This window comes from Vicia villosa, linkage group LG2, assembly GCF_029867415.1.
Source record: "Vicia villosa cultivar HV-30 ecotype Madison, WI linkage group LG2, Vvil1.0, whole genome shotgun sequence".
Classification (NCBI taxonomy): domain Eukaryota; kingdom Viridiplantae; phylum Streptophyta; class Magnoliopsida; order Fabales; family Fabaceae; genus Vicia; species Vicia villosa.
The window spans coordinates 66956416-66969688 of NC_081181.1; the positions used below are offsets into that span (position 1 = coordinate 66956416).

Sequence of the window (13273 nt, forward strand, 5' to 3'; positions counted from 1 at the left end):
TGTCCAATTCTTTGAGATGAGCTTTGATACTTGTTATAGAGATAGTGTGAAATGTAATGAGCCATATGAGATGCTTTGGAGTCATTGATTCACTGATTTTCCTTTGAATAAGTCAAACCCTAGTTTCAGAGCCATGTGTAGGAGGATGTATTTAGGAGCATTGTGTTTTGATTCGAACTTGAATAGGAGAAAATGTATGGGCAAATTTTGGGGTATGACACTATCATTTCAGACTCCATTGTGGACTGAGCCAGGATAGTCTGTTTCTTTGATTTCCAAGATACAGCTCCTCCGGCTATGTTGAATACATAGCCACTAGTAGCTTTGGAATCATCTGATAAGGTATTCCAATCTGCATCACTGTATCCTTCAAGTACTGCAGGAAATCTCTGATAATGTAGACCGAGGTTCATTGTCTTTTTAAGGTACCGCATGACTCGCTCAATAGCTCGCCAATGCTCATTGCTCGGTCTACTTGTAAACCTACACAACAATCCTACAACATATGCAATGTCTGGTCTAGTACAATTAGTGGCATACCTAAGACTGCCAATGATGCTTGCATATTCTGCCTGTCTGACACTTTCACCAGTGTTCTTAAACAGTTTCATACTTGGATCATATGGTGTACTTGATGGTTTACATTCAAAATAGTTATATTTCTTTAAGATCTTTTCCACGTAGTGTGATTGATCCAAAGAAATTCCTCGTTCAGATTTTGTGATCTTGATGCCAAGAATCACACTCGCTTCTCCGAGGTCTTTCATATCAAAGTTGTTGCACAACAATGATTTCATAGCGTTAACGGCATGAATGTTTGATCCAAATATGAGTAGGTCGTCTACGTATAGACAGATGATAGTGCAAATGCGATTCTCAGATTTGTAATAAACGCATTTGTCACTTTCATTCACTTTGTACCCATTCGATATCATTAAGTTATCAAACTTTTCATGCCATTGCTTAGGAGCTTGTTTTAATCCATACAAGGATTTATCTAACTTACAGACCTTGTTCTCTTGTCCATGGATCACAAAACCTTCAGGTTGTTCCATATAGATTTCTTCTTCTAAGTCACCGTTTAGAAAAGCTGTTTTTACATCCATTTGGTGTACTATCAAATTATAGATAGCAGCGATTGATATAAGTACCCTAATGGATGTAATTCTAGTGACTGGAGAGTAAGTATCAAAGAAATCTACATTTTCTTTTTGTCTAAAACCCTTGGCTACAAGACGAGCCTTGTATTTATCAATAGTTCCATCAGGTTTTAGTTTCTTTTTCAAAACCTATTTACAACCAATTGGTTTGCATCCAGGAGGCAAGTCTACTAAGTGCCAGGTCTTGTAAGACTCAAGAGAATCTATCTCATCATTAATGGCTTCCTGCCATAAGTCTGTATCTAGCGATGACAAAGCTTCTTGAAGATTTATTGGATCTTCTTCTAGATTATAAGCCGCATAGTCAGGCCCATAATCTTTAGAGACTCTTACTCGTTTACTTCGTCGAAGTTTTGTTTCTACATTGTCGTTGCTTTCTGTGCTTCTTATCACAGGAATGTGACTCGATTGAGTGCCCCCACTATTTCTTGATTTGAAGGGAAATTTGTCTTCATAGAAATCAACATCATTTGATTCTATGATCACTTTTGTATTTAGGTCATAAAACCTATATGCCTTACTGTTTGCTGCATACCCAATGAATACACATCCGTATGCTCTACTAGCGAGTTTAACTCGTTTCGGATCCGGAATTCTGACATAAGCCAGACAGCCCCAAGTTCTCAAATAAGACAAGTTTGGTTGTCTTTTCTTTAATATCTCATAAGGTGAGATCTTAATTTTTGACTTGGGTATTCTATTCAGGACATAGCAAACAGTCAGTAAAATTTCCCCCCACCAGTGAGGTGCAGCACCAGAATTCATCATAATTGCAACAACAAGTTCAGTAAAAGTTCTATTCTTTCTCTCTGCTTTACCATTCATTTCAGGAGAGTATGGAGCAGTCGTTTCATGTACAATTCCATGCTTAATATACTGTTTTAGTTTGATATTTATTACATGTATTTATTTGTTATTCTATTATTATCTTTTTTTCGTTTTTTTTTTTGCTTAGGTACAAGGTATATAGTAACAGCAAAGAGACCAATGCATGGTTTAGTGAAGTCGTTGGAAGACCTTGTACTTTGTTACAATATTATGGTTCCAATCATGAGTGTGTTAGATAAGACAAAAGATATACTCTCATTTATGAGATATTATGATTTCTATATTCTATATAATTTTGTAATAGTGATATTAAAAAATGTGTTGAAAAAATTCCAACTTGTTAGGTCGGTTAGTATATCCGATTTAAGAAAGGAAATTCTTAGGTCGGGTGTAAATGTGATAACAGCTGTCTGAAAAACCCAAGATGATATCTTAGGGTTGACGGACGGTTCTGATACCTAAGACGGCATCTTAGGGTTGACGGATATATGAATTTAAAATCTATCAAATAACCTTGTAACAAATATTATCAAGCTAATATATGGATCACTGAAAAAACTAATATATTAAGGTCTAAAATAATCAAACAAAATAAAATGCAGTATGTTTGGGATTCTATAGTGCTACATGCAAGTATACATGTTTTACATCATAGCAAGTGATAAGTAAAAGAGCATCGTACCCACAGGGAGTGCTACTATATAATATGATTTTTGTATCAACACTATTTCTTCAATTTAAGCATGATTAGGGGAAATAATAATAAGTGTTGGGGTTGGATCCAACTTTTTTATAAGACGAAAATAAAGCAAAAAAGATAACATGTTTTAAAAGTGATGAGAGAGATATAGTTGAGCTATGATCTGTGAATATATGTTGGTGTGTTCATGTGCTAATGATGTGTGAAGTCAGGACATGCAAGGTCACAAGGATCTAAACGTGTACCTCTATAACAATTAGTAGCATTTATAAGTTGACAAGGAAAACAAATCTATAAGCTCTACTTGTAACCCTAATACGTGTCTATTAAAAGTTCTGAATTTCATAATAACTGTAGTCACTTATGTCTAAGCATCTAATTCAAGTGAGTATATCTATTCTACTCTTTAAACCATTTTTACTTATGAAGTACACTTGTTATTGGATCTCTCACAACAACGAGTTTTTACCTATTTCTAAGGTGAACAATCAAAGAAATAAATATTGGAGTTAAAAACGCATGGTAAAGCATGCACTAGTCACACAAACATATAACATAAACACACTTATATATATATTAACTTCACATAACTCAACTAAAAGAAGTTTAGCTCATAGTGAGCTGAGTACAACCAATGAACATGGTTCTCAAAGGAAACATCTTAAGACAATAAAGTGCACAAAAGATAACAACCTAAGAGAAACTCAAAGTAGAACTTGAGACAGCTAAGTCTTTAAGAGGAAACTTCAGTCACGCATGTGTTCATCAGCAAACATGGAAATTGGTGAGGGGAGGAGATTACAGCACTCTTCTGCAACACGCTTCAGGAAAATATAAGTTGGAACAAAATGCTGAACCCTTTCCAATGTTGCTTCAAGCTCCTTTTATAGGCCAAGGAATTAAGGTTTTTCTTCTTTCTCGGATCATGGGCCTAGGATCAAGAGTATCACCCAGCCCAATGCAATCAAAAATGTTTCAAGCAAGACAAAGATAATCTTCCTACTACCGACCACGGGGAGTGGACAAGGTCATTCATTATTCGATACACACGCCCTTCCTATTCATGCTTCTTTTTCTGAAATTTAAAGAACTCCAATTGATCCTCCCGAATTTTCTTAATCATTTCCAAAATCTATTTGTTACTTCCTTCAGCTTTTCCTTCCTCTGGCAAGCACTGTCCTACCTCTTCCATTTTTCTTGCTCTGGGATTCATAAGCATATGCAGACTTGTCTTGTCAAATGCTGCTAGAGCTTAACACACCTCATCAAACTCCTTGTGTTGGAGACCATGCTTTAAGCACAGAGCAATGATGAGACAAGGAAAATACAACACCGCATCTTTCTTCCCAGTGCATGCCTTAATCTCTTAAACAACAATCTTTCCAACATTGACATCTTCTCCAGTTGTGATGTAGTGCAATAGAGATAGCCTGTTGTTGATAATTTTGTTGTATGTTGTTAGCTTGACAGAGTGTTTGATAAACAGGTACCACACCTTTGAATCTGGTGTTAAATCCATCCTCTTCATTGTCTTCTCTCCAGAAGACTCTACCTAGGTTGTTCCCTCGTTGCAAAGAGATTGCATGAAAACTTAATATTCATCCTCAATCGCTCTCTCCAGAATTTCATGATATAAGCTACTAGGGTTCTTCATTCCTAACATCATGCTGATGGTGTCCTCGGAATAAGAGACAGTTATCCCTCTCACCATAACTTCATGCTTCTTGCTACTGGTCATCAGATTGGCATATAATTCCTTCACCATTTGAGTGTTGTAAGGACCCGGTTTCTTGCACCACTTAAATCATTTCTTCGCCTTAATCAATGACCCAATGCCTTTGGGAAGGCCTATGTTTTTTTCTTTGCGAATCAGAATGAACCCAAGCTCAGATATGATTGCTCGACTGTAGATATGATTCCTATTCTCATGCTAAGTTTCAAAGACTCAACAATCCAACATCTTATCTTTTCTCTTGTAACCTCTTCTCAAGCCTGAAAGGAAGGACAACATGGGTCTCATACTCTTCACCACTTTTACATCATTTAATCAATCATGTGGAAAAAAAAACTAAAAAACAAAAATTAATCTAGGTTGCCTCCCAGTAGCGCTATTTTAGAGTCTTGTAGCCTGTCTTTAGCATAAATGAAGTAGATTCCACCAAATCAATGGTGATTGTAACACCCCATAATTATTTCTTATTATTTAATTTAAATAAGGATAAATTATTTAATTTGATTAAGTGATATTGTGAAGATTATTGAGAAATATTGGAAAATATAGTATAGGGCTTGTGTTATGGCTAGTAAGTGGGAGGTGTTAACTTACTAAGCCCACTAACCACAATTATTCTATTTTTCATAAAATAGAAGGAATATTGTGAAAAGAGGGATTGCATCATTTGGGAGAAGAGAAAGGACGTGAAAGACTTGAAGAACTTTGGAAAGGGGAAAACGAAGATCAAACCTAAGGTAAGGGGGGATTCTTCTCAGTTAATGATTATTATGTAATCGATAGTGATGGAATGGTTAGGATTATTAGTTATGTCAATTAGTAGTATGATGAATGAATAGAGATGTTAGGTTTTGGTGAATTTGATGAATTTGATGAAATTGATGATTGTTTTGATGTTAGATGACCTCTAAAATGTGTTATAATTATAGTATATTATGCTACTTGATGACATTTTGATGTGGGTATGATTATGTTGTGGTTGGATTGGAATTGGGAGAGGAAGGATGTCAGAATCGCAGCAAAATTCTGCATAAAACGCAGCATGCGTCGACCTAAGTGTCAGTTGCGTCGACCTATAGTGTTAGCATGCGTCGACCTATAGTGACAGTATGCGCTTACCCGATAGTGGTAGGATTTTTATGCGTCGACCTGAAGGAGGCTGTGCGTCGACACAATGCATGTAATTTTTGAAAAATATTCTGAAGATCATAACTTTTGATCCGTTTGTCCGATTTATGTGTTGTTTTGGGCGTTGCGAAGCTAATTAGATGTTTTACATGATAAAGTGATGAAATGGGCAGTGGCCGACTTTATTTTAAAAACTCGATTAAATTACTTTGGTGGATTGCAACATTGTATATGTATAAATGTGTTTATATATATGACCATGTGTTTGTGTGATGATTTGATGATGGTGAGTGTATTAATATGTGATTAATATTAATATGATGATTGTGGTGAATACGTACGAATGATTGAATGATGCTTATACATGTACATGCTTACGATGTTGACGATGATATAAGTATGTGATATGTGTGCATTCATTCATGAATCATTTGCATTTGATGATTGATCCCGATGATGAGTGGATTCTTTGTAGGACATAATTCCCATTGTGCGGAATTAGTATTGGTGGACTGTATCTCAGAGATGAGTAGATCAGTTAGATGGGTTCAGCCCATGATTTGGTACCACATGCATTAGCTTTAGTTCATTTTTATGCATTATGATATATTATGGCTTGAATGAATTGTGTTGTGATTGATGATGTATTTGGTATGTTTGACGGATGTGATTCGTTGGAATGATCATATACATGTAGGATTGAGTGATTAATAATTCCTTAACATTTTATTGCTTACGACTATATAATACTCGTTAATTGTGAATGAAACTCATCCTTACATGTTTTTCAGATTGGGGAGTAGAGGCTTGGCTGATTCGGTGAGGATAGCTCTTAGAGTTCATCCATTAGTCGTGTCGGTCATGCTCTGATTATAAACATGAATGGTGTTTATATTAAATTGTTTCTCGTTTGGCATGACAATCGGCATTGGTATTTATTTTGAATTAATTATGATACCCTTGTATTTCATGTTTACTCTGAATTATTCTAATTATTCCACGGGGTTTAGAAGGGTGTTACAGTGATCCTCTCATTGTCTAAGGATTCACCATGATACACCTTCGCTCTTTGACCATTGACTTTGAACTATTCGCCTGTTTTCTTATTTAATAGATCCACAGCCCCATGTGGATAAACTTTGATCAATTTGAAGGGGCTGACCACCTATATTTAAGCTTTCTTGGGAATAGCTTTAATCTAGAGTTAAACAAGAGAACAAGTTGGCCTTCATTTAATTCCCTTTTCAGACACTTCCTGTCATGCCACTTCTTGGTCTTCTCTTTGTACACTTCAACACTTTCAAAAGAAAACAATCAATGTTCCTCAAGCTCATTGAGCTGCAACATTCTATCTTGGCCAGCCTTAGAAAAATCGAAATTGAGAATTTTGGCTACCCAAAAAGCTTTATGTTCCAACTCAATAGGCGGATGACAAGCCTTGTCATAGACAAGTCTATAGGGAGACATGCCTATGGGTGTCTTATAAGATGTTCTGTAAGACCACAAGGCGTCATTTAAATGCCTAACCCAGTCCTTCCTAGATAGATTCACTACTTTCTCTAAAATTCTTTTTATCTCCCTATTGGAGATCTCACCCCTTCCACTGCACTGTGGATGATAGGTTGTAGCAACTTTGTGTTTTACCCCATACTTAGCCATTAATTTTTCAAAACTTTTGTTACAAAAGTGGGTTCCCCCGTCACTAATGATCACTCTAGGAGTGCCATGCCTTGACAGGATATTATTAACCAAAAATTTGGTAACTACCCTAGCGTCATTAGTGGGAGTTGCTATTGCCTCAATCCACTTGGACACATAATCCACAACCACCAATATGTATAAATTACCAAAAGAGGGAGGAAACAATCCCATGAAGTCAATGCCCCACACATCAAAAACTTCAATTTCCAAAGAGAGGGCCATAAATAACCTGATTGTAGAGTCTTGGTTGTTATCTTGCTTCCTCAAGCGTGTCCTCCATATGGTGCCTCATGACTGACTGACAGGATTTGTCTCGCCTCTGGTTGATCTACACATCTTCTTAGTAACTGATCAATTCACTTCTTGTATAAGAAGGGTTCATCGCAAAATTAGCTTCGTGTCATGTGAAAGAACCTCTTCCTCTGTTGAGAGTTGAACTCAGGTGGCACGACTCCACTTCCAAGGTAGTTGACATAGTCAGCATACTATGGAGTCACTCCTTCAGTTATCATCAAAAGCTTCTTTTCATGGAACGTCTCATGAATCTCTTCAACCTCTCTATCATGAACTTCTTTTGACAGACTTGACAAATGATCAGCTACTAGATTCTCTACCCTTTTCTTGTCTCGTATCTCTAGGTCAAATTCTTGCAGCAATAGTGCCCACCTAATAGCCTCATCTTGACATCCTTCTTGGCAATGAGGTACTTAATTAATGCATTATCCGTATACACAATTACTTTGGTGTCAACCAAGTAAGATTAGAACTTGTCAAAACCTAATACTACAGCTAGTAGCTCTTTTTTAGTGGTAGTGTAATTGATTGGAGCTTCAATCAATGTTCTACTAGCGTAGTAGATAGTATGAAAATATTTGTCATGCCTTTGACCAAGTACAGCCCCAAATGCAAAGTCACTAGCATCACACATCAATTCAAATGGCTTCATCCAGTCTAGAGCTTTCATTATAGGATAAGAAACTAGAGCCTTCTTTAGTAACTTGAAAGAATTCAAACACTCCTTACGGAAGACGAAAGGAAGATCATGATGCAGCACTTGGCAAAGTGGTTTGATAGTTTTAGAAAAATCTTCTATAGAAGCCAGCATGTCCCAAGAAGCTTCTAACACCCTTTATATTCACAGGTTGTGGTAGCTTCTCAATTACCTCTATTTTAGCTGAATCAACTTTCAAACCTTCTTTTGAAATGTTATGCCCTAGAACAATTCCTTCTTTTGCCATGAAATGAAACTTCTCCCAATTCAGCACCAAATTAGTATCTTCACACCTTATCAGGACTGTATCCAGGTTTTCTAAGCAATTCTGAAATGACTTCCCAAAGACAGGAAAGTCATCCATGAATATTTCCATGGAACTTTCTATAATATCAGAAAAGATAGTCATCATATGCACCTTTGGAAAGTAGTTGGTGCATTGCACAATCCAAAAGGCATCCTCCTAAAGGTAAAAGTGCCATAGGGACAAGTAAATGTTGTCTTCTCTTGGTCTTCGAGTGCAATGGCTATTTGGTTATAGCCCGAGTAGCCATCTAAGAAGCAATACTACTTTTTTCCCCGCCAATCTATCCAACATCTGGTCAATGAAGGGTAAAGGAAAATGATCTTTTCTTATGGCTTTGTTTAGCATCCTATAATCCATGCAAATCCTCCAACCAGTGACTGTTCTTGTTGGGATAAGCTCATTTTTTCATTGCTTATAATTGTCATGCCTCCCTTCTTCGGTACACCTTGAAACATGACTAACTCAGACTCTGTCAGAGATGGGATAACTAATCCCAGCATCAAGCCATTGATGATTTCTTTCTTGACTACTTCCTTCATGATAAGATTCAACCTTCTTTGACTCTCTATATTATTCTTGTTATTTTCATCTAAAAGAATTATGTGCATACAAACAATAAGGTTGATCCCCTTTATGTCAGCAATTCGCCAACCAATAGCCCTTTGTGTTTTTTTAAAACATCCAACAATTGGCTCTTCTTCTCTTCAGCCAAGTATGTTGCTATAATTATTGGCAACTTCTGTCTTGCCTCTAGAAATGTATACTGTAGATGGGCAGGAAGTTACTTCAGCTCTAATTCAGGAGGAACCTCTATGGATGGTTAATGTGGCTTTTGATCAGCCTCTAAATCAAATACTTCCATCTGTTCCTTCTTCATAACTGACTGATTCATTGGACCATACGTGATTCCTTCTTGCAATATCTCCTTCACCTTGCCTAGCTCTTGAGTTAGGACATTAGTGGACTTCAGTAGGTTTTTGTGAATAATTCTGTCTCAGCAAGAAATCATTGACCAATCGGCAACCTCTTCTTCTGGGTATTGTAATGCATTCAGCACATTAAAAATCACTTGTTGATCATTTACCCTCATAGTGAGTTCACCTTTCTCCACATCAATCAACATTCTTCCAGTAGTAAGGAAAGGTCTTCTCAACAAAATAGGAATGTCTTCATCAGCATCAAAATTCATTATGATGAAGTCAGCTGGAAATATAAATTTGTCAACCCTGACCAGAACATCTTCAATCTTCCCTTGGGGGTAGCAAATTCTCCTATTGCTAGTTGTAGAGTGATGGTAGTAGGCCTGGATGCACATATCCCTATCTTTTTTAATACAAACAACGACATAAGATTAATGCTTTCCCCTAAGTCACATAGTGCTTTTCCACAAAATGATTCACCAATATTGCAAGGTATAATAAAACTTCCAAGATCCTTCAACTTAGGAAGGATCTTGCCTTGCACCAATTGACTACATTCTTGAGTAAGTGCAATAGTGGAAAATTCACCCACTCTCTTCCTTTTAGTGAGCATGTCATTCATGAACTTGAAGTAATTTGGCATTTTTTTAATTGTCTCTATCAAAGGTATATTGATGTGAAACTGTTTGAGTATTTCCATGAACTTGCCAAATTGTTACTCCTCTTTTGCTTTCCTAATCCTTTGAGGAAAAGGAGGTGGTGGTCTTTCTTGAACAAACTTCTTCTCACTGTCTGGATGTGTCAAAACCTCGGGTTGCTTAGCAGACTCAGGACTCTTGCCATGCTTTACTTCAGGTCGTCTATCTTCATCATTTTCCACTGAGATCGGTTCCTCAACAGACACGTCTTTCTCTTTAGTGTTGTCCTTCTTAGGCAGGACTCCACTAGTCTTAGCTTCTTTGTGTGGTGGTGTTTCACATTCCTTTCCACTTCTTAGCTTGATAACTTTGCAAGTCTCTACATTCTTCATCCTAGATGTAATGGGTGCTTCAGTATAGCTAGGAAGTGCCCCCTGTGGTATTGAACTCAAAATTGTGGCAATTTTCCCCATTTGGTTCTCTAGGTTTTTGATACTAACTCCTTGTGATAAGAACTGATTCTTTGCCTCTTGAATGAATTATTTTAGTATGTTTTCCAGTTGATTATTGCCTTGAGCAGGCGCAGCAAAACTAGGAGGAACTTGTGGTGCTTGATTAGCTTGGGTAGCTAGAGGCCTCGGTTGACCTTGGCTATTACTCCATGAAATATTAGGATGATTTCTCCATCCAGGATTGTAGGTGTTACTGTAGGGGTTGTTGTACCTATTGTTGTTGCCCACATAATTTGCAGAGACGCGATTTGCAGTACATTCTTCAAATAAATGTGCCCCTCCATAATAGACACAAGCAACTTCTGAAGTGTCAGTAACCACTTTTACTGGTTCAGATTTTGGCGTGTCTGCAGTCATTAAGTTCTTCATCATTTGGTGAATTTGTGCCACTTGTGCAGCAAGGGCAGTAATCTCGTTGACTTCATGAACTCTAGTTGGCCTTCTCTGAGTTGTACTCACATTAGCTCTTGTTGTAGGTCGTTGGTAGGTATTGGCAGTGATACTTTTTATCAATTGATATCCTTCTTCATAGGATTTAGACAATAGGGCTCCCCCACTAGATGCATCAAGCATGTTCCTTAAAGAAGGAACTAGCCCATTGTAGAATGTTTCAAGTTGGATGCAAATAGGGATGCCATGGTGAGGGCATTGCCTAAGTAACTCCTAAAATCTTTCTCAAGCTTCGAAAATTTATTCTTCATTTCCTTGCCTAAATAAGGTAATTTCATTTCTCATCTATGCATTCTTGGAAGGAGGAAATTACTTAGCCAAGAACTTCTCAGCCAAGTCATTCCATGTGGCAATGGAATTTGGCTCTAAGGAATTCAACCAACTTTTGGCTATATCCCTTAGAGAGTAAGGAAACAATCTGAGTCTGAAGGCGTCATCAGTCACGCCTGGAATCTTGAAGTTGCTAGTTACATCCAGAAAGTGCCTCAAGTGTAGATGAGGGTCTTATTAGGAGATCCAGAACATTGGCCAATAGTTTGCACCATTTGGAACATCATTGGTTTCAATTCAAATTGAGTTGTGGTGATATCTTGCAAGACAATGCCAGTATTCATTGATGTAGGGTTAAAAATAGCGTAGTCTTTGATGTTCCTTGCCCTGTCATTAGCGATACCAATAATGTCATTGTTTTCTGCCATGACTGGGATCTGTTCCTCCTCGTCTAAACCTTCTTGTACTACAGGATATGGATTTGGTGAATCAATATATGCTAGATTAACTTCTACAGGTACGTCTGGGATATTTCTTACACGTCTTTGTCTTCTTAGCGCCTTGAATGTTCTTTCCGATTCATAAAATCCACTGTGAATAGGGCGTGACGATTGGGCATGCAATAGCTTATACTTGTCGGGACACCAAACTACAACAGAATGTCAAAAACACAAATGCTTAAAATGAAAACAAATAGAATCAAATACAAAAATCAAGTATGTAGTGAAAATCATTCCCCGGCAACGGCGCCAAAAACGTGTTCGGGATTCTATAGTGTCACATGCAAGTATACATGTTTTGAATCATAGTAATTGATAAGTAAAAAGAGCATCGTACCCACAAGGAGTGCTACTACATAAATATGACTTTTGTATAAACACTATTTCTTCAATATAAGCATGAGTAGGGGAATAATAATAAGTGTTGGGGTTGGATCCAGCTTTCTTATAAGATGAAAATAAAGTAAAAAGATAACGTGTTGTAAAAGTGATTAGAGATATATCGTTGAGTTATGATCCGTGGATATATGTTGGCATGTTCATGTGCTAATGATGTGTGAAGTCGTGACATGCAAGGTCAAAAGGATCTAAACATGTTCCTCTACAGCAATCAGTAGCATACATAAGAGGGTAAGGAAAACAAATCTCTAAGCTCCACTTGTAACCCTAATACGTGTCTAGTTCTGAATTCTTGAATGATTGTAGTCACTTATGTTTAAGCAACTAATTCAATGAGTATATCTATTATAGTTTTTCAACCATTTTTACCCACGAAGTACACTTGTTATTGGATCTCTCACAACAACAAGATTTTACCTATTTCTAAGGTGATCAATCAAAGAAATAAATATTGGAGTTAAAAACACATGGTAAAGCATGCATTAGTGTAATACGGTGAACTGACTTTTTATAATCGAGAATGTCGCGGTTAAGCAAGAGTCGCCACCGACTTTTATTTTATCCAATTGGAAAGGCAAAAAGAACAGGAAAGACCTTTGAAAGATTTTGAGTTCGGGGGTAGGTTATACAAAGGGAAGGTGTAAGGCACCCTTTGCATCCATGGTTATCCATGGGCTCTTAATTTCTTAGCTCACTTTACTTGTTTGAAAAAGTTTGAAGTGTCGTGTGTGAATAGTAAAAAGATTTCGTTAAGGACTTTAGCTTGTAAATAAGCGTAGCCTTGTTTTGAAATTGTTTTGAAAAGAGGGGTGTGAAAAGCCTTTTGAAAGTTTTGAATATGAGCAAGCATTTAAGAACTACCTACCCTAAGATTGTCTTTCTTGTTCTTTAAGTCTTTCGGGCGAAAGGGTATATCCATACCATAAGAGGGCAGGAAGTCTTTCAATTGGATGTGCGGGTCATCGAGAGTATCGTTCACCATAAGACTATCCCTACCATAAAGAGGGTAGGTAGTCTAAGGGAAGGATATAATAGTC

At 37.1% G+C, this 13273-nt stretch overlaps 1 non-coding gene across 1 annotated transcript; it reads left to right on the forward strand.

The window, feature by feature from the left end:
• The first annotated feature begins 11248 nt into the window (after positions 1–11248).
• On the forward strand, positions 11249–11354 carry LOC131654392 (small nucleolar RNA R71). Its single transcript, XR_009299433.1, has one exon. It is a non-coding gene; the product is annotated as a small nucleolar RNA R71 (small nucleolar RNA).
• The last annotated feature ends 1919 nt before the right edge of the window (positions 11355–13273 follow it).